General features: G+C 42.3%; 1 long non-coding RNA gene across 1 annotated transcript in view; it reads left to right on the forward strand.

Moving 5' to 3' along the window:
- Nucleotides 1–27,131, forward strand: part of LOC146396270 (uncharacterized) — a 71,671-nt gene extending 44,540 nt beyond the window's left edge. Inside the window, exons 10-11 of the long non-coding RNA XR_014826603.1 lie at nt 24,589–24,722; nt 25,610–27,131. This is a non-coding gene — a long non-coding RNA (uncharacterized LOC146396270). The remainder of the gene's footprint in view (nt 1–24,588; nt 24,723–25,609) is intronic.
- Nucleotides 27,132–27,561: the final 430 nt, after the last annotated feature.

The following is a 27,561-nucleotide window of genomic DNA, read 5'->3' on the forward strand; positions in this document are numbered from 1 at the left end:
GCTGAAGGATTCCTAGAAAGCTAGCCAGTGAGTCCATGGCCAGTTCCTCTTTAGTGAAGGCTCCAGGTGAGTTCATGAGCTCTCCAGAATGCACTCAAATGAGGAAGCAAGAGAAAAGTTCTGCATTAGGGCTCTGGGGCAGGTGCTTCTGGGCCAGAGATTTTAGGCACTGCCAGCCTTGGGAGTTCTCAGCTCTTGCTGTTCAAAGAGTCATCCTGAAGGACCCCATTCTTGGAGGAGGATAGGCTGTCTGCCCTGGATGCACCATGTAGCCATGGGCCAGAGCTCACTGGGGGCAGACTGGGGCCAGCTGGGCAGCTGATTGTGCAGCTTGAGGAGGAAGGCCTGTGACCCACTCTCCCTTGCAAGCCTGAGCTACTGCAACAGCCAGTGTGGCCACAACACTCTCCACTGCAGGGGTTGCTAGGAATAGGGTTATAGGACAAGCAACAAACCCTCCCACTGAGGGCCCCAGGAGCTCCCTTTGGGGGTACCTGGGTAAGGCCAAAGATCTGTGTCTGGTGGGGCAATGCTGGCTTTCCTTCTGATCTGACTTAGACAGTGATTTTGCAAACCCCTGGGGCACTGAGGTCATGGTCAGTATTAGCCACCAGAGACGTCCTGGTGAAGGCTGGCAGGAATAAGGTGCTGCCAGGTGGGAGTAATGGGGTCATGGGTGGTGGAAGGTGTAGCTCCAAGGGTGGCTTCAATGGGGGGCCAGGAGTGGATGGAGAAAAGTGGAGTGCTATGAAATGGGACAGGGAGGCATGAGGCTTAATGATGGCTGCTGTGCTGAGCATGCTGTGGAGATGCTCTTGAGACAAAGGAAAGTGGTGAATGGAGGAGAATGGGCAACTGGGAAGGGAGTTTCCTGGTGAATCAGACTATACATCTCAACAGGCAAGGGCATTTGAACAGGGGAAACAGTGCAGTCTTGGAGGGTTTTTCATGTTCTCATCTCCAGTTGAGAATTATTCCACTGGTGAATTTGTTCCCATGCACCAAGTTCCCTGCCTCCTGTCTGCTGAGAAGAGGTTAGGCACAGCAGCACTCACTCAGAGAGCCTCACTAAGGAACTCCAACACTCAGCCCTCACAGACTGTCCCCAAGTCCTGGAGCTTGGAGCACATCTACTCTGAACAATGCTCCTCAGCAAGGTCATTAGCATATAGCGACCCTCTCCAAGCCAATATCCACTCATTGTAAGTCTATTTTTGGACAGGCAGTGTATAAAGTCTTAGGGCCACACCTTCTGATAAGCAGTTCCTTTGCACTTGCCAATATAAATCTGCTCTTCCTTTCTTTCATGACCTCTCCTAACAAAACTGAAAGGCTGAGAAAGTCACTCTGCGCACAGAACCTTGATACAATCGCATAACGCACCTGCCCATCATGCACCCGCCTCACAGAACCACCCATATTGGACTTTGAACAGGGGAGAGTTTCCACCATCCCATCCCCAGGACCCTGAGTCACTGCCATCATGCAGTTGTGTTCCTAGGAAAGGAGTCTAAGAATTAAGCATGTATCCCCTGGATTCTGTCATTTCACAGCCACTATTGGCTGCAGAGGATTAGCACAGGCTGAGGGAGTGTCGTGTTGCATAGATCGTGGGAGTACAGGCTGCCTGAGGTCCTTCCCCTTCCAGATCCCAACAATGGAAGGTGAAGACAAACTGAGAAGCAGGCATGAGTCAGGTGCCATTGTGGTAAAGCTGTCTGTTCAGCAGAGGGAGGTACCCACCACTATGCACCTAATTAATCTCAACAGGGGAAAAGGAGGTTTCATGGTAGCACAGAAGATCGTCTTCCTCTTCTGGGCTACAACACATCCCCTCTTTAACAAGGAATCAGCCTTCATAGACATTCCATCGCAACTATCCCCCCTCCACACATGTGATCCCTGTCCATGAAATGGTGACGTGAAATAGGAACATACTCTTCATCTCAAAGTCAGGCCTGAGCATCTGCTGTGAGATACCAGACAGGATGAAGTAGGTCTGAAGAAATGTGTTTCCACAAAAGGGAAAAAAATACAGAACAACTCAGAAACAGGAGTCTTAGCTTGGTTGAAGTCACATGGTTGCCCCTCCCTTGTGGAATCCAAGGCAACAGTTCCCTGACCTGAGGAGTGAGCTCTGGGCTGGAAGGAGTGGAAGAGGCCTGGGCTGTGGCAGAGTAACTTTGGGCCCAGCTTAGAGAGGACCACTTCAAGGCACATGTGGCCACAGTCACCCACCCCATTGAATAGTTTTCTGACTGACCATCTCACCCCCTGCTCCCATTAGATACAGTATGCACCCATTCACATCCCTTAGAAAGATCTAATGAGGCAAGCTTCAGATGCCTAAGGAACACAAGACAGGGCTAGGCTTTCCCCATGACCCTCCCTCTGCCAAGAGCAGATATCAAGCCACATTCCCTACACACACATTTCAAAGTGCCTTGTCTCCCTTCTAGAAAAAGCCAACCTTCCTGATGCAATCCTTCCTCCAAACCCAGAGCATGTCCTCTTTTTCCACCTCCAAGCATCTGTCCTCCCACGGGTAGGCTGAGGTTTCTACAGGCCCCTCTAGGCCCCCCAGTGTGAGGGGTCCCTGGGGTGCAGTTCTCTCTCCTTCCTGTCCTTCCATCCAACTATGTGTCCACAGTGAAGTATCACATGTGAACCGCAGGGATTTGAGGGATGGCAGGGTCTTTGGGAACCCATCCCAAGTCTATTGTCTTATCTCCTTGTGAAACCATTCACACAGGCTTGGGCCTAGAGCACTGCTGCCTGGTAGCCTCAAAGCAAAAAGTCAAGACCAGGACCCAGAGAGTGACCTGCTTCAGCAGATGCTCAGGATTCAAGTAAAGGAGGCCAAGTTTGAGTCTCAAGCTTCGAAGGGGGGACCCAAGTCATTCTGCAGTGGGGTAGGGGCTGAGGGAAGGTGGGCCTGGTTGGGTTTGGGGTGACACTCCGTGTTGGCCTCTGGCAGGTAGGCAAGAACCAGAAGTTTCTTCCACATTACACAGTGGCAGGATAGTTGGTGTATGCCTCTTTGGGCAATTTATAAATTGGTTTTCAAAGTCATAGCATGAGTTTTGACTTGATCTTCCCTTTCACTTTCTTATTCATCAGCATAGTTTTTCTTTTTCACTTATTTACCCTAAACCCGCTCTGCTTCTGTCCTGGCTCTTGACTTACTTCAAAACAGCCTAGGCTTTCTGAACAAAATTCACATTTTATCATCTGATAAACACATAAGTATTAATGGCCACATGGAACCTCTTAGTCATAAACTAAAATGAAGGCCTAAACAGTAGAAATTTGACAGAACACTGTAAACTAGGAAGAATGGGAAAAAATAATTATATATACATAATGAAGGCCTAAGAAATGGTAAGTCCCATGACTCATTGACACTCTCAGACCCGGACCTGCAGTCTCCACTTTATTGGACCTCCACTGGCAGCACAACAAAGCCCATGAATTGGCTGACTTCCCAAGGACAAAGACTGCCCCAAGGAGAATGTTAAGTTTTATACCAGGATCTTAACTGCTGTCCCAAACATATAGGACTTAGCACATGATCCCCTGCCTATAAATCCTGACTCTTTCCCAAGGCTGAGGGGTCCTGTGTTCCTTTTTCTCAGTGCTCCCAACCTCTCTGCTGGTTCATAAATCTTGCCTGATATGTCACTGCTCTGGTCAACTGTCTTTCTCCAGTTCTCTAACATTTTGGTGCCAAAACCCTGGAGGGATACACACCCACCCCTTTCCAATGTCCAGGCTTCCACAAATGCTCCAAGACTTGGAGGGATAGCTGAAACACCAGCCAGGGCTACACTCTGGGGTGTTCTGCAGGTCCCTGTAGGTTCTAGGGGCAAGTAGCTTTAGTCTGAAAGAGTGGATGCCTCCTCTGTTTCTAAACTCTTTCCCTGCTTTCCATCTCCTAAGCCTGAGTCTTTCAGTGAACAGAGTGAGACTATTGGGACAATTGAAGATTTAGTCCAGGGCTACTCCACGGTGACCTCTGATTTCTCTGGCCCTCTCTCCCAGTCACTACTGCTCAGATGAGTGGAAGTGCCCTCTTCCTTGTGACTGTTGAGCACTGGGATCTCAAGTGCCTTCTGATGATTCCCATCACATGGCACCCCACACTGGGCTCCACTTCAAGGCCATTGGAAGTTGAGTAAATACTGGATTTCTCCTCCACCACTCTCTCCCCAAACCTGGTCTGATGTCATTGCCATTTTTCTTTTCCTTTTTCTTTTTTGCTTTTTAGGGTGACACCCATGGCATGTAGGAGGTTCCCAGGCTAGGGGTCTAATGCAGCTTTAGCTGCTGGCCTACACCACAGCCATAGCAACACAGGATCTAAGCCACATCTGCAACCTACACCACAGCTCATGGCAATGCCAGATCCTTAACTCACTGAACAAGTTCAGGGTTCAAACCTGTGCCCTCCTGGATGCTAGTGAGATTTGTTAGCTGCTGAGTCATGATGGAAACTCCCCTCCTTGCCATTTTTTATTTCCTCTTTAAAATCTGGATGTTGAGTCAGCTGCGTTTCCATGTGGTCCCAGGGAACAGGTACTCCCCCTTCTCAGCAAAGACATTTCCTGATCAGGCACAATCATCGTTCAGATCATAGACTTCACAGGGAGAACCCCTCTGACCATCTAGGTGGTCTATCTCGTTTAGATCTTAGGCCCTCTCAGGGGGATACCTCTTTGAACACCTGTATGGGTTTTTAGACTCCTCTATTCCCGAATTAACACCACGGGGGCCTCCTCCTGTCAACCTCCACAAGATACAGCTTTAGGGTGATTTTGGACAATCTTTCATCTCTGAGACTCCACCAGATGTTAAGCACAAGTGTCTCATTTCCTTCTGTCACGTGGCTTGGCCCAAACATAAATTAGATAATGGGAGCCAATGGCCTGAGACTGGTCCATTCAATTTCAAAATCCCAGGAGATCTTGAGAATTTTTTTTCCAGCACAATGGGAAATGGTCAGATGTTCCCTACATTAAAGCTTTTATCTATTTTATGAGTGTGTGTGTGTGTGTGTCTTTTTAGGGCTGTGCTCATGGCACTTGGAGGTTCCCAGGCTACGGGTTGAACTTGAGGTGTGGAAGTTGGGCCACAGCCACAGCAATGCCATATCTGAGCCATGTCTGCAACCTACAACACAGGTCATAGCAATACCAGATCCTTAAGCCTCTGAGGAAGACCAGTGTTCAAACCTGTGTCCACATGGATCCTAGTCAGATTTGTTCCTTCTGAGCCAAGACAGGAATTCCAAGCTTTTATCTCTTTAAGATCTCAACCCTCTCTTTGCTCTGACTGTAGCTCATATCAGGTTCTTCTGTTAAATGCATGCCCTCCTCCCCTTTCACCTCACCTGCAGGCCAAAACTAAACAGCCTCCCCCTTATGTTTCTTCAAACTCTGACTTTAATCCTAGTGATGCCTCAGCACCTCCTTCAATCCTGCACAACCATAAGCCTCCTCCTCCCCCTCCCACCAATTCCGTGCACCCAAGTACTACAGCCCCTACACCTTCTTCTCTCCCTCCCACCATTGTTCTTCCTCCTCTTCTTCCATGCCCCAAGAATCCTAATTCCCACTCCCAACATGCAGCCCCCTCCCATAACAACAACCCCTTTTATGACCCCCTTGACAAGATCTTGATCAGCAATCCCCCCTGACGCCCCAAACCTTCCTTTAAGAGAGGTTGCTGGAGTTGAAGGAAGAGTCAGGGTTCATGTGCCTTTGTCTTTGGGAGACTTATCCCAAATAGGGAAAATGTTTAGGTTCCTTCACCTCAGACTCAACTACCTACACAAAAGAGCTCCAGTATCTTATTCACTCCTACGACTTCACTTGGAAAGACATTTGTGTTATCCTTAGCTGTTTTCTGTCCCCTGAAGAAAGGGAATGAATTTGTCTGGCAGCCCAAGCCCATGCAGACACCTTACATACCAAGATCCTGCTAACAGTCCTGTTGGAACTCTAGCTATCCCTTGTGTGGATCCTAATTGGAACTATCAGATAGACTCCCAGGACAGAGGCTCGAGAGGCCACCTTAACTCTTGCCTAATAGAAAGAATGAAGTCCTCATTAAAAATAGTTACTTAGGATAAAATTAGAGAAATAATACAGGAACCCCAAGAAAATCCAGCCATTTTTATGTCAAGGCTTATAGTATACTACCCTAAGTATCCTACCCTAAATCTAGAAAGTCAAGAGAGATAAATTCATTTGCATATGCATTTCACCTCCCAATCAGCACAAGATATTAAACAAATATGTGGAAACTAGAGGACGGTCTTTTGTTCCCACCAAGGGATCTCATTAAAGCTGCCTTTAATGGTCTTTAATAATGCCGAGGAAGAACATAAGGCCCCTAAACTAATGAAGTCCATGACTGAATATCAGCTCCTTGCTTCTGCCATATAGGGAAATCCTCAAAAACAAACCATGGACCCCCTGAGGCATACAAACTTACAGAACAACCTCCCCTCCCAGGGCCTATTTCAAAGGTGGCTTAGAGGGGCATTGGGCAAATGAATGCCATAACCCAAAACCCTGCCAGGCCCTTCTCCAAAATTCAGTCAGAATGGACATTGGAAAGTGGACTGTGGGAAGCCAGGACAGCCCACCATCTCCTCCACAAAACCTACCTTGGAGACCATCAACATGAACAACCTGTTGGGCCTGGCCATGGAGGATGGGTGGGGCCTGAGGCCACCAGGCCCCAGCTTCCTACCACCACTCTGGAGCCTCAGGGAACTCTGGCTGGAGCAGATAAGATTATTTTGTTCTTATTGGACTTGGGGGCATTATACTCGGTATTACCTATTTTACAGGGTCTTACCTACACCTCCCCTACTTCTATCATGGGGGTAAAGTGGTTGCCCACTACACCCCAACAGACTGGACCTTTACTTTGCACACTTGTAAACACCACTTTCTGCCACCTAATTCCTAGGTATTCCCACATGTGCTATGCTTATAATAGGGATGAATATTTTGACTAAGTTCCAGGGATACATTGAATTTCCTATACAACCAAACACAAACTTCCTATATCTGGGCCAGTCAGATTTGGGGCCCACTCCCCCAGTCATTCCCACCTCCCCTCGGATGTCAATCCCATTGTTTGAGACACCCATATACCCTCCATTGCTAGACATCATTCTCCAATTCTCATAAGACTAAATGATCTTCCTAAATTTCCTATCCAATCTCAATATCCTATTAGCCTAGAAGCACAGAGAGAATGAAAGCCTATAATTCAGCTTCTCCTCAAGGCCAACGTCCTCAAACCTATTCACTTTCTGTTCAATATTCCTATCCTTCCTGTAAAAAATCTAGACAGATGCTTCCGATTAGTTCAGGATCTTGGCCTCATCAATCTGGTACTCCTTCCCATTAACACAGTGGTCCCAAATCCCTATACTCTTCTGTCTTGTATACCTCTTAACACTCCTAATTTCTCAGTTCTTGACCTAAAAGATGCCCTTTTTACCCTTCCTCTACACCCTTCATGCCAGGAATTATTTCCATTCACATGGACTGACCACAATATTCTTTCAGACCCTCAGTTAACCTGGACAGTCCTTCCTCAGGGTTTTAGAGACAGCCCACATTTCTTTGGCTAACCCTCAGCCACAGATCATAACCACTCAGGGCACTGAAGGGCCAACTCACCCACCAGTGGAGCAGACCCATCAGCCACAACTGGGGCCATTTAATTTCTGGGCTCCTCCTGAGATGGAGAACTGGCCAGAGGGCCCTGACCAGGTAGAGGGAAAAGACACTTTGTTGGCCCTTTGTCTCTCCCTTTCCCATTTTTCTTTCTTTTTTTAATTAATTAATTTTTTAAATTTTTTCTTCCACTGTACAGCACGGGGAGCAAGTTACTCTTACATGTATACAATTTTTTGCCACCCTTGGTTCTGTTGCAATATGAGTATCTAGACATAGTTCTCAATGCTACTCAGCAGGATCTGCTTGTAAATCTGTTCTAAGTTGTATCTGATAACCCCAAGCTCCTGATCCCTCCCACTCCCTCCCTCTCGCATCAAGCAGCCCCACAAGTCTATTCTCCAAGTCCATGATTCTCTTTTCTGTGGAGATGTTCATTTGTGCTGGATATTAGATTCCAGTTATACGTGATATCATATGGTATTTGTCTTTGTCTTTCTGGCTCATTTCACTCAGTATGAATCTCTAGTTCCATCCATGTTGCTGCAAATGGCATTATGTCATTCTTTTTTATGGCTGAGTAGTATTCTATTGTGTATATATACCACCTCTTCCAAATCCAATCATCTGTTGATGAACATGTGGGTTGTTTCCATATCCTGACTATTGTGAATAGTGCTGCAATGAGCATGCGGGTGCATGTGTCTCTTTTAAGTAGAGTTTTGTCCGATCATATGCACAAGAGTGGGATTGTAGGGTCATATGGAAATTCTATGTATAGATTTCTAAGGTATCTCCAAACTGTTCTCCATAGAGGCTGTACCAGTTTCCATTCCCACCAACAGGGCGGGAGGGTTCCCTTTTCTCCACAGCCCTTCCAGCACTTGTTATTTGTGGACTTATGAATGATGGCCATTCTGATTGGTGTGAGGTGGTATCTCATGGTAGTTTTGATTTGCATTTCTCTTCTAATCAGCGATGTTGAGCATTTTTTCAAGTGTTTGTTGGCCATCTGTATATCTTCTTTGGAGAAATGTCTATTCAGGTCTTTTGCCCATTTTTCCATTGATTGAATGCCTTTTTTTGCTGTTGGGTTGTATATGTTGTTTATATATTCTAGAGATTAAGCCCTTGTCAGTTGCATCATTTGAAACTATTTTCTCCCATTCTGTAAGTTGTCTTTTTGTTTTCTTTTGGGTTTCCTTTGCTGTGCAAAAGCTTTTCAGTTTGATTAGGTCCCATGGGTTTATTTTTGCTCTAATTTCTATTGCTTTGGGAGACTGACCTGAGAAAATATTCATGATGTGGATGTCAGAGAGTGTTTTGCCTGTGTTTTCTTCTAGGAGATTGATGGTGTCCTGTCTCATATGTAAGTCTTTTAGCCACTTGGAGTTTATTTTTGTGCATGGTGTGAGGGTGTGTTCTAGTGTCATTGCTTTGCATGCAGCTGTCCAGGTTTCCCAGCAATGCTTGCTGAATAGACTTTCTTGTTCCCATTTTATGTTCTTGCCTCCCTTGTCAAAGATTAATTGACCATAGGTGTCAGGGTTTATTTCCGGGTTCTCTCTTCTGTTGCATTGGTCTGTCTGTCTGTTTTGATACCAGTACCACACTGTTTTGGTGACTGTGGCTTTGTAGTATTTCTTGAAGTCTGGGAGAGTTATGCCTCCTGCTCGGTTTTTGTTTCTCAGGATTGCATTGGCGATTCTGGGTCTTTTGTGGTTCGATATAAATGTTTGGATTGTTTGTTCTAGTTCTGTGAAAAACGGCATGGGTCATTTGATAGGGATTGCATTGAATCTGTAGATTGCTTTGGGTAGTATGGCCATTTTTACAATATTGATTCTTCCAATCCTTGAACATGGAATATCTTTCCATTTCTTTACATCTTCTTTGATTAAAGTTTTATAGTTCTTGGCATATAAGGTAAAGGTACCTCCTTGGTCAGGTGTATTCCGAGGTATTTGATTTTGTGAGGTGCAATTTTAAAAGGTATCGTATTTTTGGATTCCTTTTCTAATATTTCATTGCTGGTATACAGAAATGCGACTGACTTCTGACTGTTAATCTTATATCCTGCTACTTGACTGAATTTATTAATCAGTTCCAGTAGTTTTTGGGTTGAGTCCTTAAGGTTTTCTATGTAAAGTATCATGTCGTCTGCATACAGTGACAGTTTGATCTCTTCTCTTCCGATATGGATGCCTTTTATTTCTTTTGTTTGTCGAATTGCTGTGGCCAGGACTTCCAAAACTATGTTGAAGAGCAGTGCTGAGAGTAGGCATCCCTGTCTTGTTCCAGATTTGCGTGAGAAGGCTTTCAGTTTTTCCCCATTGAGTATTATATTTGCTGTGGGTTTATCATAAGTGGCTTTGATTATGTTCAGGAATGCTCCCTTGATACCTACCAATGGACAGATCCTCTAGACAGAAAACCAATAAAGCAACAGAGATCCTGAAGGAAACAATAGAAGTTAGATTTAATTGATATCTTCAGGACACTACATCCAAAAGAATCAGAATACACATTCTTGTCAACAACACATGGAGCCTTCTCAAGAATTGACCACATATTGGGACACAAAGCTAACCTCAATAAATTTAGGAGCATAGAAATTATCTCAAGTATCTTCTCTGACCACAATGCCATGAAACTAGAAATCAACCACAGGAAAAGAAATGAGAAAAAACCTACTACATGGAGACTAAACAACATGCTACTAAAAAACCAATGGGTCAATGAGGAAATCAAGAAGGAAATTAAAAATACCTTGAGACAAATGATAATGAAGACACAACCTCTCAAAATCTATGGGATGCCACAAAAGCAGTGCTCAGAGGGAAATTTATAGTGATACGGGCCTTTCTCAAAAAAGAAGATCCCAAAAAATTGACAGCTTAAACTTCCATCTAAGCAAATTAGAAAAAGAACAAAAAACACCCAAAGTCAACAGAAGGAAGGAAATTATAAAGATCAAAGAAGAATTCAATAAAGTAGAAATTCAAAAAAAAGTAGAGAAAATTAATAAAACCAAGAGCTGTTTCTTTGAAAAGGTAAACAAAATTGACACACCCCTGGGCAGACTCACTAAAAAGAGGAGAGAAAGAACTCAAATATAATTAAAAATGAAAAAGGAGAAATCACAACAGATACTGCAGTAATACAAAAAAACCATACGAAAATACTATGAACAACTCTATGCCAACAAATTTGACAATCTGGAAGAAATGGTCAATTTTCTAGACTCTTACAGCCTGCCAACACTGAATCAAGAAGAAACAGACCAACTGAACAGACCAATCACTAGAAATGAAATTGAAGAAGTCATAAAAACACTCCCTACAAATAAAAGTCCAGGGCCATCTGGCTTCACAGGCGAATACTATCAAACATATAAAGAGGATCTAGTGCCCATCCTCCTTAAAGTCTTTCAAAAGGTTGAAGAAGAAGGAATACTCCCACCATTCTACGATGACATAATCACCCGAATTCCAAAACCAGACAGAGATAACACCAAAAAAGAAAACTATCGGGCCAATGTCTTTGATGAATATAGATGCAAAATTTCTCAACAAAATCTTAGCCAGCTGAATCCAACAACATATCCAAAAATTATACACCATGACCAGGTAGGGTTCATCCCAGGTTCACAAGGATGGTTCACCATATGCAAATCAATCAACATCATACACCACATTAACAGAAGTCAAAAATCATATGATCATCTCCATAGATGCAGAAAAAGCATTTGACAAAGTCCAACATCCATTCCTGATCAAGACCCTCTGTTTCTTTTTTGAAATAAATTCTATGTCTTTGTCTATATTCTTCGTTTATTCATTCACCACCTTCCACCTTGCTGACTTCCTTTTGTTAATTATGTGTGTTCTTCTTTTGCTATTTCAGAATACCTAAGGCAGTTGTTTAAAATGTTCATCTAGGAGTTCCTGTTGTGGCTCAGTTGTTAACAAATCTGACTAGGAACCATGAGGTTACGGGTTTGATCCCTGGCTTTGCTCAGGGATTAAGGATCCAGCATTGCTGTGATCTCTGGTGTAGGTTGCAGATGTGGCTTGGATCCTGCATTGCTATGGCTCTGGAATAGGCCAGTGGCTATAGCTCCGATTAGACCCCTAGACTGGGAATCTCCATATGCCATGGGACCAGCCCTAGAAAAGGCAAAAAGACAAAAGAAAAAAAGAACAAAAAGTTCATCTAGCCACTGTGAAGCCTATGTTTCTTTATGCTCATTTGCTTCAGATTTATTAATGTTCCTTTGAATGAGCCACATCTACCTTTTTATTTCTATATTTTGTGAGCATTTATCAAAAGTTGCATATGCAGGAGTTCCCGTCGTGGCGCAGTGGTTAACGAATCCGACTAGGAACCATGAGGTTGCGGGTTCGGTCCCTGCCCTTGCTCAGTGGGTTAAGGATCCGGCGTTGCCGTGAGCTGTGGTGTAGGTTGCAGACGCGGCTCGGATCCCGCATTGCTGTGGCTCTGGTGTAGGCCGGTGGCTAAAGCTCCGATTCGACCCCTAGCCTGGGAACCTCCATATGCTGCGGGAGCGGCCCAAAGAAGTGGCAAAAAGACAAAAAAAATAAAAAATAAAAAAATAAAAAAATTTAAAAAAAGTTGCATATGCAGGAAAAAAAAAACAAAAACAAACAAACACCACGTTACCCAGTCTTGTATCTTGGATATGTGCAAATGAAGACCTTTACTAAACAGACCAGTGCTCTCAGGTCTTTTCTGAGGATGTGCCTTCACTGGGAGTGTGTGTGTGCTTCCCCAGCGCCTTAATCCTCTCCCCCACACACAGTTGCTTTTAAGTATTTAATTTCCCTAAAAACCTCACCTTTGTCTTCTTGGCCCTTACATGTTTTATTGCATTCTTCTGTCAGTCATCTCTGACCTCCACATGTGTGCAGGTCTACAGTTGCCATGAACTTCTCCTGTGCCATTGAATCCATCATCATTTTACTGATATGTAAAATGTCCCACCATCCCTATCTCAACTTCAAATCATGTGAGACAGAAATCAGATTCTGGAGACAGTGCCTGGCCTGCCAAACCCTGCAATCAAATTGCACTCTTGTGTTTCTCCCAATGGAGGACCAGTGGTTGGGTCCTCTACTGCACCATATTCATTCACAATGGGTGAGGAATAGAGGAGGCAGAATATCATGGAATTTGCTATCATTTTGAGTGTGACCCTTTCTCAATTGGCTATTCACTTGATTGCTTCAGATTACTCTTTGTCTTCTAGAGCTTCCACAAAGCTATTCTTACCTGATTGTTTCCTTGATATTTTCATGGGGTTAAAGACCTGGAGCCTCCTAATCTGCCATCTTGCCTATACCACTCCTCTCCTTCATTTTTGAAAGGTAGTTTTATCAGATACAGAATTCATGGTTCATAGTTCTTCTTTTTCGTTCCGTAAATATGAAAATCTACTAGGCTTTTTCCTTGATGCTTTCAAAATTCTCTTTGTCATGTGTTTTGTCAATTAACTATAGTATCTGTGTAGACCTGTAGTTTATCTTGTTGGAGTTCATTGAGTTTCTTGGATGTATACATTCATGTATTTCATCATATTTGAGAAGTTGGGGCATTTTTCTCCCAATATTTTCCCTGACTTCTGATTCCCTTTTCTGGGTGTAATTCCTATTATATGTATCATGTGGATTCCTATTATATGTATGTTGGCCTACTTAATGGTGTCCTATATGTCTGTTACATTCTGCTCAATATTGTCCATTCTTGCCTCTCTCCACTCCTCAGAGTGGATAGTCTCAGTCAGTTCTTCTTCAAATAGGCCAATTCATTATTCTGCCAGCTCAAATCTGTTAGTAATTCCCCCAATGCCTTTTTCATTTCCAGCTGTACTTTTCAACACTAGAATATACATTTGATTCCTTTTTGTAATTTCTGTCTCTCTATTAGCATTCTCCATTTGGTTAGGCACCAGTTTCCTGAGTTTTTTTAGTTCTTGGTCCCAAATTTCACTTTGTACTATGGGAATATATAAGAGAGTGACTAAAAGTCCTTGTAATGCCTCACCACATGAATCATATTTCCTTTTTTAATTTCCATACCTCATAATTCTTTGTTGAAACCTTTTGTGTTAAAAAATGTAAGGAGACATTGTAGAAATCAGATTCTCCCTTCTCATCATGATTTGATGTTAATGCTGTTTGTCTGGTTGTTGTTGGTGGTGGTATGGCTCCTGTTTCTTCAAGTCTAGCTTGCATTTGGGAAGATGTAATGGTTGTTACTGGTTGGAAGTTTTCTGATATGAGATGCCTCTACTGCTTTTGGGAATTGATTGCAAATTAATATAAAGGGTTACTTTGAGGATATATTCTCATGTTCCATTCTACGAACATTTAAGATTCAAATATTTAACAAAGAGTATTAAATACATGGTGACCTAGGACTTTTCCTTTTAAAAGTATTTGATTGGGAGTTCCCCTCATGGCTCAGTAGAAATGAATCTGACCAGCATCCATGAGGACACAGGTTCAGCCCCTGGCCTTGCCCAGCAGGTGAAGGATTCAGCATTTCCATGAGCTGTGGTGTAGGTCACAGATATGGCTCAGAGCTGGCATTGCTGTAGCTGTAGTGGAGGCCAGCAGCTAGAGCTCTGATTCTACCCCTATCCAGGGAACCTCCATATGCTACAGGTTTGGCCCTAAAAAAACACAAACAAAAACAAAAACACAGTGTTTGTTTGGAAGTATCCAATGGTGATATATTTTTAAAATGTATCCTATATGGTTATTTCCCCCAACACACTTTTTTCTCCCAATGTACAGCATGGGGACCCAGTTACACATACATATATACATAATTTTTCTCCCATTGTAAGTATCTAGACATAGTTCTCAGTGCTACACAGCAGGATCTCATTGTTAATCCATTCCAAGAGCAATAGTTTAAACTTAAGCATCAGATCACCTCATACTCCCAATCCCTCCCACTCCCTCCCCCTCCCCCCAGGCAACCACAAGACTATTCTCCAAGTCCATGAATTTCTTTTCTGTGGAAAGGTTCATTTGTGCTGTATATTAGATACCAGATGTGAGTGATATCATATGGCATTTGTCTTTCTCTTATTTCACTCAGGATGAGAGCCTCTAGTTCCATTCATGTTGCTGAAAATGGCATTATTTCATTCTCTTTTATATCCGAATAGGACTCCATTGTGTATATATACCACATCTTCCTTATCCACTTATCTGTTGATGGACATTTGGGATGTTTCCTTGTCTTGGCTATTGTAAATAGAGCTGCAGTGAACATGTGGGTGCATGTGTCTTTTTGAAGGAACATTTTGTCCAAATATATGCCCGTGAGTGGAATTGCTGGATCATATGGTAGTTCTATGAATAGATTTCTAAGGTACTTCCATACAGTTCTCCATAGTGGCTGTACCAGTTTCCATTCCCACCAACAGTGCAGGAGGGTTCCGTTTTCTCCACACCTGCTCCAGCAATTGTTATTTGTGGACTGATGAATGATGGCCATTCTGATTGGTGTGATGTGGTATCTCATGGTAGTTTTGGTTTGCTTTTCTCTAATAATCAGTGATGAGTGGTGTTGATCATTTTTTCATGTGCTTGTTGGCCTTCTGTATATCTTCCTTGGAGATATTTTGAATAAATACACACACTCACACACACACACACACACAAACACACACACACACACACACACACACAGCCACACCATACCTTGGGCTGTCGGTGACTGCTGTATCATATGACAGGTGTACATTTATTTTCTGAGGAACTTCCACACCGTTTTCCTTAGCGGTTGTACCAATTTACATTCCCACCAACATGATAGGAGGGTTCTCTTTCCTTATTTGTAGACTTTTTGATGATGGCTATTCTGACTGGTGTGAGGTGAGACCTCATGGTAGTTTTTATGTGCATTTCTCCCATAATTATTTACACTTAGCATCTTTTCATGTGCTTTTTGGAAATCATTCTGTCTTTGGAGGAATGTGTATTTAGGTCTTCTGCCCATTTTTCAATGGATTGTTTATTTTTTAACCTGAACTATATGAACCATTTTTATATTTTGGAGGTGAATACCTTGTCAATTGCTTCATTTTCAAGTACTTTCTCTCATTGTGTGGGTTGTTTTTCATTTCTTTATGGATTCCGTTGCTGTGTATAAGCTTTTGAGTTTATAGGTCCATTTTTTTTTCCTTTTAGGGCATGGTGGCATATGTAAGTTCCCAGGCTAGGGGTGGAATTGGAGCTGCAACTGCAAGCCTACAGCACAGAAACAGCAAAGTGGGATCCGAGCCTCATCTGTGACCTATACCACAGATGCTTAATTCACTAAGTGAGGCCAGAGATCAAACCTGTGTCCTCATGAATACTAGTCAGTTTCATAACAGGCTGTGCCAAAAGGGCGATTCCCAATTTCTTCATTTTTGTTTTCTTTTTCATTATTCTAGAGGGGGCATCAAAAAGGGTTTGCTGCCATACTTATCGAAGAGTGATCTGCCTGTTTTCCTCCAAGAACTTTGATGTAAGTTTCTGGCCTTTCATTTTGGTCTTTAACCCATTTTGATTTTGTTTTTGTGCAGCAAAGTGTTGTATTGCTTGTACTCTTGATAAAGAATGACCCACCAGGAAATGGAGTTTCAAGGTGCAGACCTTGCTATTTTAAATAGTCTGGATGGGGTAAGTATGAGAGAATATCAATTTGTTCTAGGCAAGAGAATTAGGGATCTAGGAGTTCCCACTGTGGCACAGTGGAAGTCAACAAACCCCTAGTCTGCGAATTTCCATATGTCATGTGTGCAGCCTTAAGAAAGGGAAAGAAGAAAGAGAGAAAAGAAGAAAGAAAAGAAAAATTAGAGCTCTTTAATACAAGGTGATAAAGGTGTGATTGGACAGATACCTACTTATGTTAGGACATAAACTATCGGATAAAGAGAAATGTAGAAAAAGATCTAGAATTTTAATATAGCTTTGTAATATTTTCCTACTTTCTATGCTATCTTCAAAGTCTAGGATGACTTCAGACTTAGGGACCAATCTGCCTAACACATGGAAGAATGAAATATAGTTTTATCAAAAGAACATTCTGTAACTGAAGATTGCAGTCTGTATTTACTCAAGAGTAATGACTTGCAATAATAACAGCTAACATTATATGACACATCCTGCTTGCTGGACACTAATCAAAGCACTTTACCTTTATTAACATATGTTATTCTCACAGCATCCCTTGGAGATGGATGCCATTACTGCAACACTCTTACTCCATTTAAAGTTCTGTAAACAGCGTTGCAGAGAAGTTAAGTAACTTTCCCTTAAGCCATAGTTAAATAAGCCAGGATTTGAAGCCTACCTGCCTGGCTGCAGTTTCCATGCTTTCCAAACTTAACCTACACCACTTCATATAACCCAAAGTGAAAAGGTTACAGAGTAGCTACAACCATATTTACAGGGCCTAGGATGAGGCTGCCCAGCCCTTCTTAAGCAAATAGCTGGTATTTTTCAGAATTGCCCCATGGCAATTGGCTCAAGGGAAGAAGGGAAAGATCATAGAGACCAGCTGATAGATGCACAGGGTTAACCAGCTTCAAAGGGTTTAGCGAAACGTTGATGTTCTTCACATGTGGAATGTACCAAAGTACAAACTGGAATCCTGCACATGAGTTTAACTCAGGTCACATCTGGCCTGGATGGATGAGGATGCTGATGATTTTGGAGAGATGGCAGAGAGTGATGGCTTGAAGTGAGATCTTAATTCTCTGCTCAGGAATGGAAGCTGGGAAGCCTGGATGAAACAGGAATATTAGCCACTCGACGAGCTGGGGACTACCAACTGAATTGCCTTGATTCTCACCCCTGTTGAAGGCAAGAATATTTAAAGCCAGCAAAGTCTGTGAAATCAGGTACAGAGTTTATTGTTAGAAACACAGTACACTTAGCTATGTTGTCTGTTTGTCTAAGGCAGAGGCAAAGCAGTAGGATACACACAAAGGAGGAGTGAGAATGCAATCATCCCCATCATTGAGGAGTGTCCCAGAGAAGTGATTTAAAACATTTAGGGAAGTTCATCTGGGTCTTTGTTTCCCATTGGCCAAAGTTCTTATTTCACTTTTCACACCTGATCGGACCCAGGCCCTCCCCAATATGCGTGCACATCTTTGGGTCAAGATGGATTCCTCACTGGCAGTAACATAGCCTAAGTTTTTATTGGCTGGTGACCCCTCCCTTTCTGACCCAGAGGAGTCTTTCTGTGCATGTGAAGTTGGTTCTCCTTCGCCCTAAGGATAGGAAGTGTGTGACCTCTTTATCTTTGACCCAAGCAGGGCTTAGGCCCTAAATGCCCATGATGTGTTCATTGCTTTAAGTGTCCAAAAAGGCCAATTCCACTTCTTTAACTTGTTCTTGCATTTTTATCTTCAGGTGTAAATAGGTGGCTGATAGGAAATGTTTATGCTCGATCCCATCTATCTCCTGACTCACGGAGAGGCTGATTTGGGAGGAAAGTGTCCTCCATACTCCCAGAGAGACACTGTGAATTCCCCTGTAAGGGATATGAGGCTTTATTATCTTCCCTCAGTAGAGCATTGGCATGAATCTACAAAGGCATAAGGCCATTGTCCTTAGTTACTATCCTCTTAGTTATTATTACCCAGGACTAAAGGATGACCTGGCCAGTGTCTGCACTTCATGGACAGTTACTGCTGAAGCACACCAGAGGTTAGGAATACTCCATACAACATACCCATGGAGTCATCCTTGCTTGTGTGCTAAAAGGTGATCCATTTCTAGAATTGCATGTGTTTCTTAGGACTCTTCTCATACCCAGTGCATTAGAACAAGATCACCAGACGTGAATCTTAGATGGGGACACTTGGGAAAATCCTTGAAAATGTGCTCATGAACTGGGGACTGAGGAAAATAGGATAAGGCAGGGGACGAAACAGAACCTTATCCTGGTCCTCAAGGGACCTCTCTCTGGAGCATGAAGAACACAGAGTTGGTCCCCCTGGAGATGAAAGGGCTCAATTTGACCCTACCCCCTGCCAGATACCAGTTTCTGCTGATAGCATAGGCTTGTGACTTCTTGAATAAGGAAGTATGTGCCTGGGTGTGGGTAATGCCCTGTGAAGGAAGCAGCTGTGAACCCTTAGCAACAACACTCAGCCACCAGGAAAGAGGCACCCCAGTGAAGGAAACCAGGTGCCACCAAGAGCCTCTGCCACAGACCTTTAAAGGGAAGGACAAAAACCATGGAGTTTGAGTTCCCTCAGGCTCTGCAGGTTAAGGATCTGGTATTTTCACTGTTGTGGCCCTGGTTACAGCTGTGGCCCTGGTTACAGCTGTTCAGGTTCAATCCCTAGCCTAGGAAATTATGCATGCCATAAGAATGGAAAAAAAAGTGAAGGAAAGAAAGAAGAAAAAAAGTGAATTCCCATTTTGATTAAGCTATAAGGAGCCAGACAGGTATCTATGAGGAGGTGGGTTCCACCCCTGGCCTCCCTCAGTAGGTAAAGGACCAGGCATTTCCATAAGCTATGGTGTAGGTCACAAAGGCAGCTTGGATCTGCCATTGCTGTGGCTGTGCTGTAGACCAGCAGCTGTACTTCTGATTCAACTCATAGCCCGAGAACTTCCATATGCAACAGGTCTGGCACTAAAAATAAAATAAAGTAAAACAATGGAGCTCAAAAAACTTAGAGGAAGGGCTAAGGGCAGGACTAGAAGGAGCAAGCACTGTCTCAAAGTTAGCTTAAGCCCCCCATTCTCAATCCCCACTGTGGGCCTGGGCCTCTCATGCAAAGAAATGGTTCAGCCCCTGTAGCCATTGGAGTAGGAGATTCATGGTCTAAAAGCATAAATGAATACCCAATTCTTTCTCCAAAGCCTGAAATCCCCCCTTGTGGGAAACCCATGGGCCTCCTATATACTGGAGCTACATGTCCCTCTGTACCACCTCTTCTCCTCAGACCATTTCTTCAGAGGAGCCATGGAGGTAGGTGGCAGGGCAGGGTAGGTGCCATTCCTAACCCCCAGCCTCCCAAGAAGGAATAAAATTTGGCTTGGTGAGGAACCCAGAAACTTCCTACATAGACTGACCAGATAGACTGTTTATCCTGCCCTTGGCTGGGCACAGCCATAAACCAGGCATTACAGTGCCTCTAAAGGATTCTGCATATTTAACAGAAGAGTGTTGTTTCCTTTCATTCAACCATTTTAACAAAGAAGTTGACAGGGTTTTTGTTCCTTTGCTTGATTCCATATGGAAGACAATTATCACCACTTTCTTAGAAGAAAGAGGTGCCACTTTCTCTTTGTATTGGCCCCAAAACACACCACACCACACATGTACAAGTATATACTAGCAAAGGGGTTCAAGTGCAGGAATACATGAATATAAGCGCACACACACACACACATCCCTTCCCTTTTAGCTCTGGGTCTGGGAGACATGACTAAAGCCAAGAGGCCTCATTGGAAACAGGGTGCCCCAGTCTCCATCTCCAGGTATTCCCAAGATGCCCCCAACAAAGCTGGCCAAGGTCCACTCAAATTCTCCACAACTCCAGTTGAGGTACTAGAACCAGTGTTTCATCTGTTCTTCTAAAATCCATCCAGTCAAGATTTTCTAATTTCCCCAAACTACAAACTCTGCTTTTATTCCATGCAAATCCCCCTGTACCACCAAAGCCTTCAGGCCTGTGGAGATTGATCGTGCATGATCATTCAGGGCCAAAGGCAAAAGAAAGTGGCCAGTCCCAGACTGAGCACTGGGGTATTGAAGATGTGAGTGTGAGGGCCTGGCTGAGGAGGCATGGCCTGAGCTGGATATAGGAGTGGGTATCCAGCTCCTTAGCCTGTGACTAGATGACTGGGGAGGGTTTGCCTGAGGTCCTTGGTCCTGGGTCTGGGTGGCTGGCACAGGGGCAAGACTCACAGGATGAGGCCAGTGATCACAGGGCTGGCAGTGGGGGAAGATGTCCTTCACTTGTGTTGTGGGAAGATGAGTGTGCAGCTTCTGGCTCTCATTTAGCTGTTGGAAGACTGAGGAAGTGTTGAGAATGAAGGCCATTTTAAGACATATCTCCCTTCACACAGGGCCAGCATTCAGAACAAAAACCCACTGATTCTTTTCATGTCTCCCAAGACAGCAAATACCATGGTGTTCTCAACAGTTGAGGGAATGAGTTATAGCAGTCTAAAGGAGGTGCTGAGAGGTGCGTGTTGGAAATGACCTGGAAGGTTCTTCCTCCATCCTTAACAAGTATTTCAGAGGATTACATCCTCGGTTCTTGATCATGGCATGTGGACTAGGTAGAGAAACTCAGAGACACAGTCTAGGCCAGCAATCCCTTTAAGGATTTTGGTTCGTGGTGACCCCAGTCAATCTGAGATCCTCTCTTTTCTTTTCTTCCCTTTACAAATTATTGTAAATGGGAGAATTTCCAGGAGTCACATTGTGGCACAGCAAAAATGAAGCTGACTACTATCCATGAAGTTGTAAGTTCCATATATGGCCTTGCTCAGTGGGTCAGGAACGAATGTTGCCATGAGCTACTGTGTACATCTCAGATGTGGTTTGGATCCTGCATGGCTGTGGCTGTGGTATATGCCAGCCTCTGTAGCTCCAGCTCAACCCCCAGCCTGGGAGCTTCTATATGCCACAGGTGCAACCCTAAGATACAAAAACAAAGAAAAAGAAATAATATTTCCACCCAAAAAAAAGCTCTTAAAGATATCAAATTTGCAGGCCTTGTTCCATTACACTGCTTTTTTTCACCCTAAGATGAGGAAAAATACTGTGAACTATAAGTGCAATATACCAGGCCTTGGCAGACCTACCTGACTCACCAAACATGAGATGTGTTTAATAAACACTCTACAAAAGTGGTCAGCAAAGTCCAATTAACCACGGGTTTTGTGAGTGGAGGTCTGTTGGCCCACAGCCGCACTTGATCTTTCTGTACTGTTTATGGCAGTTTTCACATACAACAGCCAAGGTGAGTGCTTGCAACACTGACAATAAAGACTACAACACCTAAAATGTTTACAATCTGGTCCTTTACAGAAAATTACTCCTCCCATCTGGGGAAAGACCCTAGCTACCAATACTAACAAGAAGAGCTTCCAGGAAACCCCTTCCTCCATTACCTCCTCGGCAAGCCATCCAGTAAACTTAGTTTGTGTCCTCTCTCCTCCCTTCCTCAGTGATTTCCTCTCTCTGTATATGTGTGTAGGTGTTGCTAGATCTAGAGGCTCCTGAGAAATGGCCCTGATAGTCATCCACAAGTGCTGGCCCTGCTGGACTTCCACTGGGACTGTGCATGTCCTTTCAGTCTTGGTGTACAGATCTGGCCATCATGGGTCCCACCATGGCTGGTCTCTCAGCATTGAATGTGCTCTAGTTCAGCTCACTGAACTCTCAGGGAATTTCCTTGTTAAGCATGGCTGCCCACGTGTTCAGAACTCATGGCAGGTGTGTGCATTTCTGACCAGCAGGTTCCATACTTAGTTGTGATGCTAAGGTTCTGACAGCTGATCTTTCAGCATTTCACTCTTGTCTCCTTGTCTGTGATGTGATGGGAAGAGAAGAGCACCCACTGCCTTCCTCTTGGCTTGTTTTTGTTCCCAGCTGGGTTACCAAAATCTAAGGTTAACAAGAAACTACACATCATTGCAGACGCCCTGTTCAGTGTCTTCTGTATTAAATATGGTGATGGGTTTAAATACAGCTAACACTGCCCTTCTGGGAGCCAAAGCTTCTAATCAGACTGTTCACTCCTCATCATTTTTGTCCTTACTTCACAGTGTGTCAAAGTTTAGCTAAAAGTGATTAAAAATGACAATATCCACTTTGGGAAACCCTAAACCTTAACACGGTTTTCCACATCCAGAAATTCCTCAATAAAAAGAGACCTAAAAATAGTTTTCAGTTAATCATACCATTTTCCAGAATGTAGGAAAAAATCAATGTATAAACTCTGTTAAATAATCTAAAGCTGTTCTTGTACCAGTTGATATTTTCAAACCAATACGTACTTCAATAATTATACATAATCTCAAATGTTCCAAACAAAAAGCAAAAAATATCCATGCCAATGGGCTCCTTAAAGACACATCGCCTTCTCTAGCTGCAATTGTAATTGTGAGGAACTGTATAGCAGTGAGTTAAATGAATGACCACAGCACTAGGTTACAATAAAATCAAGAATGCTGTGCATTCACTGCTGTAAAACAATTAAAAAATTTTAAGACTTGGTCTATAAAGGGAAACATTTTTAGTACTAGACAACTTTCATAATATATCTTCATGATTATATCATAGTGTGAAATATACTGAGCATAATATACGTTATAATAGATTCTGACCTATTTTCCCATGAAAAGCCTAATTAACTGAAATATATCAAATTTCGAACATATGTTTTTTTGCTCAGATAAAACAACAACAAATTTAAGATAAAATGCAAATATGCCTTATAACTGATCAGAAAATCAGTGGTTCAGTGATTTGCAGTGAGTGGTACAAATCATATGACCTTATACAGCTTCCCTATAAACAGTGTATATGAATTCTAAAAGTGTGGCCTTAAAGATTTTAACATCAAAATTGACGTGTTTTTCTTTAAAAACTTGTTGAATTTGGAGATCCCTCTGTGGCACAATGGCTTCGGGATCTGGCATTGCCTCAGCAGGCATAGGTTTCCTGGGAATTTCCGTAAGCTGTGGGAGTAGCAAACATGTTTTTTTTTTTTAAATTTAATATGAAAGGTTTTAATTGAAACCTTGAGAAATCCCTAATAAATGTATTTTAGCTAACGTTTCTTTGGAAATCAGAATTTTTTAATGTAGTAAACAAATATATGTAGTTGCCATGCAATCATTTTACTTCTATTCTTTCCTACAAATATCAGGGGTCAGCAAAAATGTTCTGTAAAATATTTTAGGCTTTAAAGACTATACCTTACCTGTTACAAATAATCAACTCTGCTGTTGCAGCATGAAAGCAGGCACAGGCAACACCCAAACAAGTGTGACCATGTTACAGTAAAACTGTATTTACCAAAACAGATAGTGGGCCAGACTAGACCCACAGGCTGGCCTGTGCCAACCCCTATGTGCATCATCTTTTGTCTTTTTTTTTTCTTGTCGTTTTGCCATTTCTTGGGCTGCTCTCATGGCATATGGAGTTTCCCAGGCTAGGGGTCCAATGAGAGCTATAGCCACTGGCCTACACCAGAGCCACAGCAACGTGGGATCCGAACCACATCTGTGACCTACACCATAGCTCAAGGCATTGCTGGATCCTTAACCCACTGAGCAAGGCCAGGGATCAAACCCACAACCTCACGGTTCCTAGTTGGATTCACTAACCACTGCGCCATGACAGGAACTCCCATAGTCTTTGTTCCTTAAAAGCTTAAATTCTGGAGTCCTACATTCTCAATGCAGAATTTACATTTTCTTAATAAGTTTAAGTTTATTTATGATTGAAAATTAAAGTTTTACATATCTTACATCATTTATGCATGATTATAAATGCCTACATACACACATACACAGGAATGATGATAGAAGAAATAAAAGGTGGCATATGAAAAAAGGAAGGACATGAATACTGTGACTTTGTGTGTACTAGCTCTTCCCCATATGAAGAAATTAATATTGTTGGCTTTTGTACACTCAAGGAAAATAAGCTTAATTGTGGCTCACAGGAATACTTTCAATTTCCAAGAGTTGTTTTGGACTTTGATTCTGCCTGTAACCATATGCCTCAGAATTTGTGTTAGGTTTTCTAGCAGTATACTTTGCATTGGCTATGTTCCCAAGTTAAGAAGTACAGTTTCAGCAAGGTACAACTCTTGGCTCAGTTTTGCAGGATGAAGTCAGGAGTGACACAATGTCAAGATGATGAAAAACACCAAATTGGCTGAGGTTTATTGGAGCATCCTTACATCAACCACATCTTCAAGAAATGCAACTGAGATTTGTTCTTGTGGAAATGGTAAGTAAGCCCACCACCTGTTGTGGCGGGGAGATCAGTGGTCCAAACACTCTGGCACCCAGCTATTCAGTTACAAAGGATGTCCATGTGTCTTGGGGATTCCTCCAGGTGATGACCTCTCTGTCTGCTTCCAGCTAGCTGAGGTCTGTGTACTCTTATCATAGCTTCAAACCCTCATTATATTCCAAAAGCCATACAGCTCTGATTCCAATATGTAACCCATGGATTGTGGAGACAGCTGATGTATGGAGAGAGCATTTAACTTGCTATCATCTAGCTGCACCCTTGTAATTTCCACCAAGGGTAGGGATAATTCGCACAGTTGACAAAACTTGCAACTACTACCACCTAATTCTTTTCATGATGTTTTTCACAAATCGAAGAACATGGGACTGAAAGAAAGGAAAAGAGGAGGGAGGGAGAGAGAGACCAAACTTATTAAGACCCTAGAATGTCAGTGCATCTCTATGCAGAGGGAGATAAAGCAGTGAGTGTTTCTGAAAGGGAAAGGAAAGAAAAAAGAGGGGGAAGGGCAGAAATATGAAGTGTATTGGTCAGGGTTCTCCAGAGAAGGTTCAACCAATAGAAATGTGTATAGGGATAGATATTGGTTCATTTTAAGGAACTGACTCATGAGATTTTGGAGGCACAGTTAACCCAAAATCTGATGGGGAGTCCAGCAGGCCTGCAGACTCAGGAAAGAATTTTGATGGGTCCAAAGGCTGTCTGCTGGCAAAATTCCTTTTTGCTCAGGGAAGATCATTCTTTGTTCTTTTACAGCCTTCAGCTGCTTTGATGAAACCCACCCATATCATAGAGGGTAATCTTTTTTACTTAAAGTGCCCAACCATTTAAATGTTAATCTCATCCAAAACATACCTTCACAGAAACATCCAGAACATCTGATCATGTATCTGGGCACTGAGCCCCAGCCACATTGACACCTAAATTAACCATCATATAAAGAGAACTCGTGGTGAGGAGAAAGGCATGTGCACAGAGAGAGATGAAGTATGTTTTCTTCGTTTCTGGTTACTCTGTTCCATCATGTTGTAGCAGGAATACTTGAGTTCCAACTAACTCAAATACTGTAAAATTTACACAATGAAAATTTCCTGAAATATGTCATAAACTTTCTTTTCTAACCCTAAAGGGTTGGAAGATATGCAAGATCAAAGCAGGAGTCTCTACCTAGTTTTCATACTTAAAATGTACCTTTCCTCTTTGAGAAATTTAAACTGAATTTTGAGATAGTTATACATCCACATACAATTGTAAGAAATTATAGCGCTCCTGTGTACCCTTCATGGTTTTCACCAGTGGCAACATCTTGCAAAATTATAGTACAAGAGTTTAACAAAATTATTCACGTTGATACAGTCCATCGATTATATTCAGGTTTCCAAGTTTCTCATATATGAATTTTGTGTGTGTATGTGTCTGTGTGTGTCTGTGCATGTATTTACCTCATGCAATTTTATCATATGGATGTATCCATGTATTCGCCACCAAAGTAAAGGCACAAAACAAGAGTTTCATTCCCATAAGGATCCCTCATGTTGCCCTTTTAGTCACACCCACTTTTCTTCTGTCCCCTTAACTTCATCTTTAAGCAAAGGTAACCCTGACGAATTTCTTCCTAATTTTATCAGCTCGAGAGTATTATATAAGTGGAATCATACAGGATGTAACCTCTCGGGGTGGGCTTTTTCATTCAGTGTAACTTGCATGGTAATTTACCTAAGTTGTTATTTTTAGCAGCAGGGGACTCTTTTTCATTGCGGAGTTCCTAATATTGAATCAACATTGCATATGAAGAATTAATTCTACTTGGTCATAAGGTATCATTCTATATATACATGATGGATTTAAAATGCTAAATGTTTTGAGAGAGCTTGTGTGTATCTTCATGAGAGATACTCATCTATACCTTTACAGTTTTGTACTTTCTTTGTCTGCTTTTGGTATCAAATTAGTACTGGCCTCATAAAAGATTAGGAAAAGTTCCCTCTTCTAATTTCTGGAAGAGATGATGGACAGTTCTACTTCCAATGTTTTGTAGAATACTTCAGGGGAATCATCTGGACCAGGACATTTCTTTTTCAGAAAAATTTAAATTATGAATTTAGTTTCCTTAATGATTATGTAACTTTTCAGATTATCTATTTTATCAGGTATGTTGGTATCTGATTTTTGAGGGGTTGTTCCATTTTCTCTAGGACACAATTCATGAGAACAGTAAAACTGTTCATAGTAATCTCTCATTGGCATATTAATGACTACAGGATCTATCATGAGAGCCCATTTCCCTCCTGATATTGATGATTTGTATCATGTCTATTAATTTTGTCATAATTACAACAGGTTAATGAATTGTATTTTACCATTTGAAGAATGAAATTTTTTCCATTTTTGTTGTTTTTCTGTGTGAATTACATTGATTTCTGCTTTTATCTCTATTATTTCTATCCATCTCTTTTGAGTTTATTTTGCTCTTTCAATTTTCTTGAAGTACAAATTTAAACTACAGATTTGAAACATTTCTTAATCGCATAATGTGAGCATTTAGTGCTATAAATATTCCTCTCATCTTGGCTTCAGCAGGGTTCTACAAGTTTGATATGTTGCACTGTTTTCACTTAGTGCTATGTATTTTTTTGTTATTATCTTTGAAATGACTTCCTGTTTGACCCATCTTTTATGACTATGTGGTTAACTTTCAACGTTTTTAGAGGTTCTCCTGTTGTGTGTTATTTAAAAGTGTAGTTTGATTCCATTGTGGTTGAAGAATGTATTCTTCATGATTTCATTTCTCTTGAATTAGTTGAAGTGTGTTTTG

The sequence above is a fragment of the Sus scrofa genome, chromosome 14 (assembly GCF_054392235.1).
Source record: "Sus scrofa isolate SSC_HxYL_T2T_F1_AM1 chromosome 14, Sscrofa_HxYL_maternal_Yorkshire_Landrace_v2.0, whole genome shotgun sequence".
In the NCBI taxonomy this organism is placed as follows: domain Eukaryota; kingdom Metazoa; phylum Chordata; class Mammalia; order Artiodactyla; family Suidae; genus Sus; species Sus scrofa.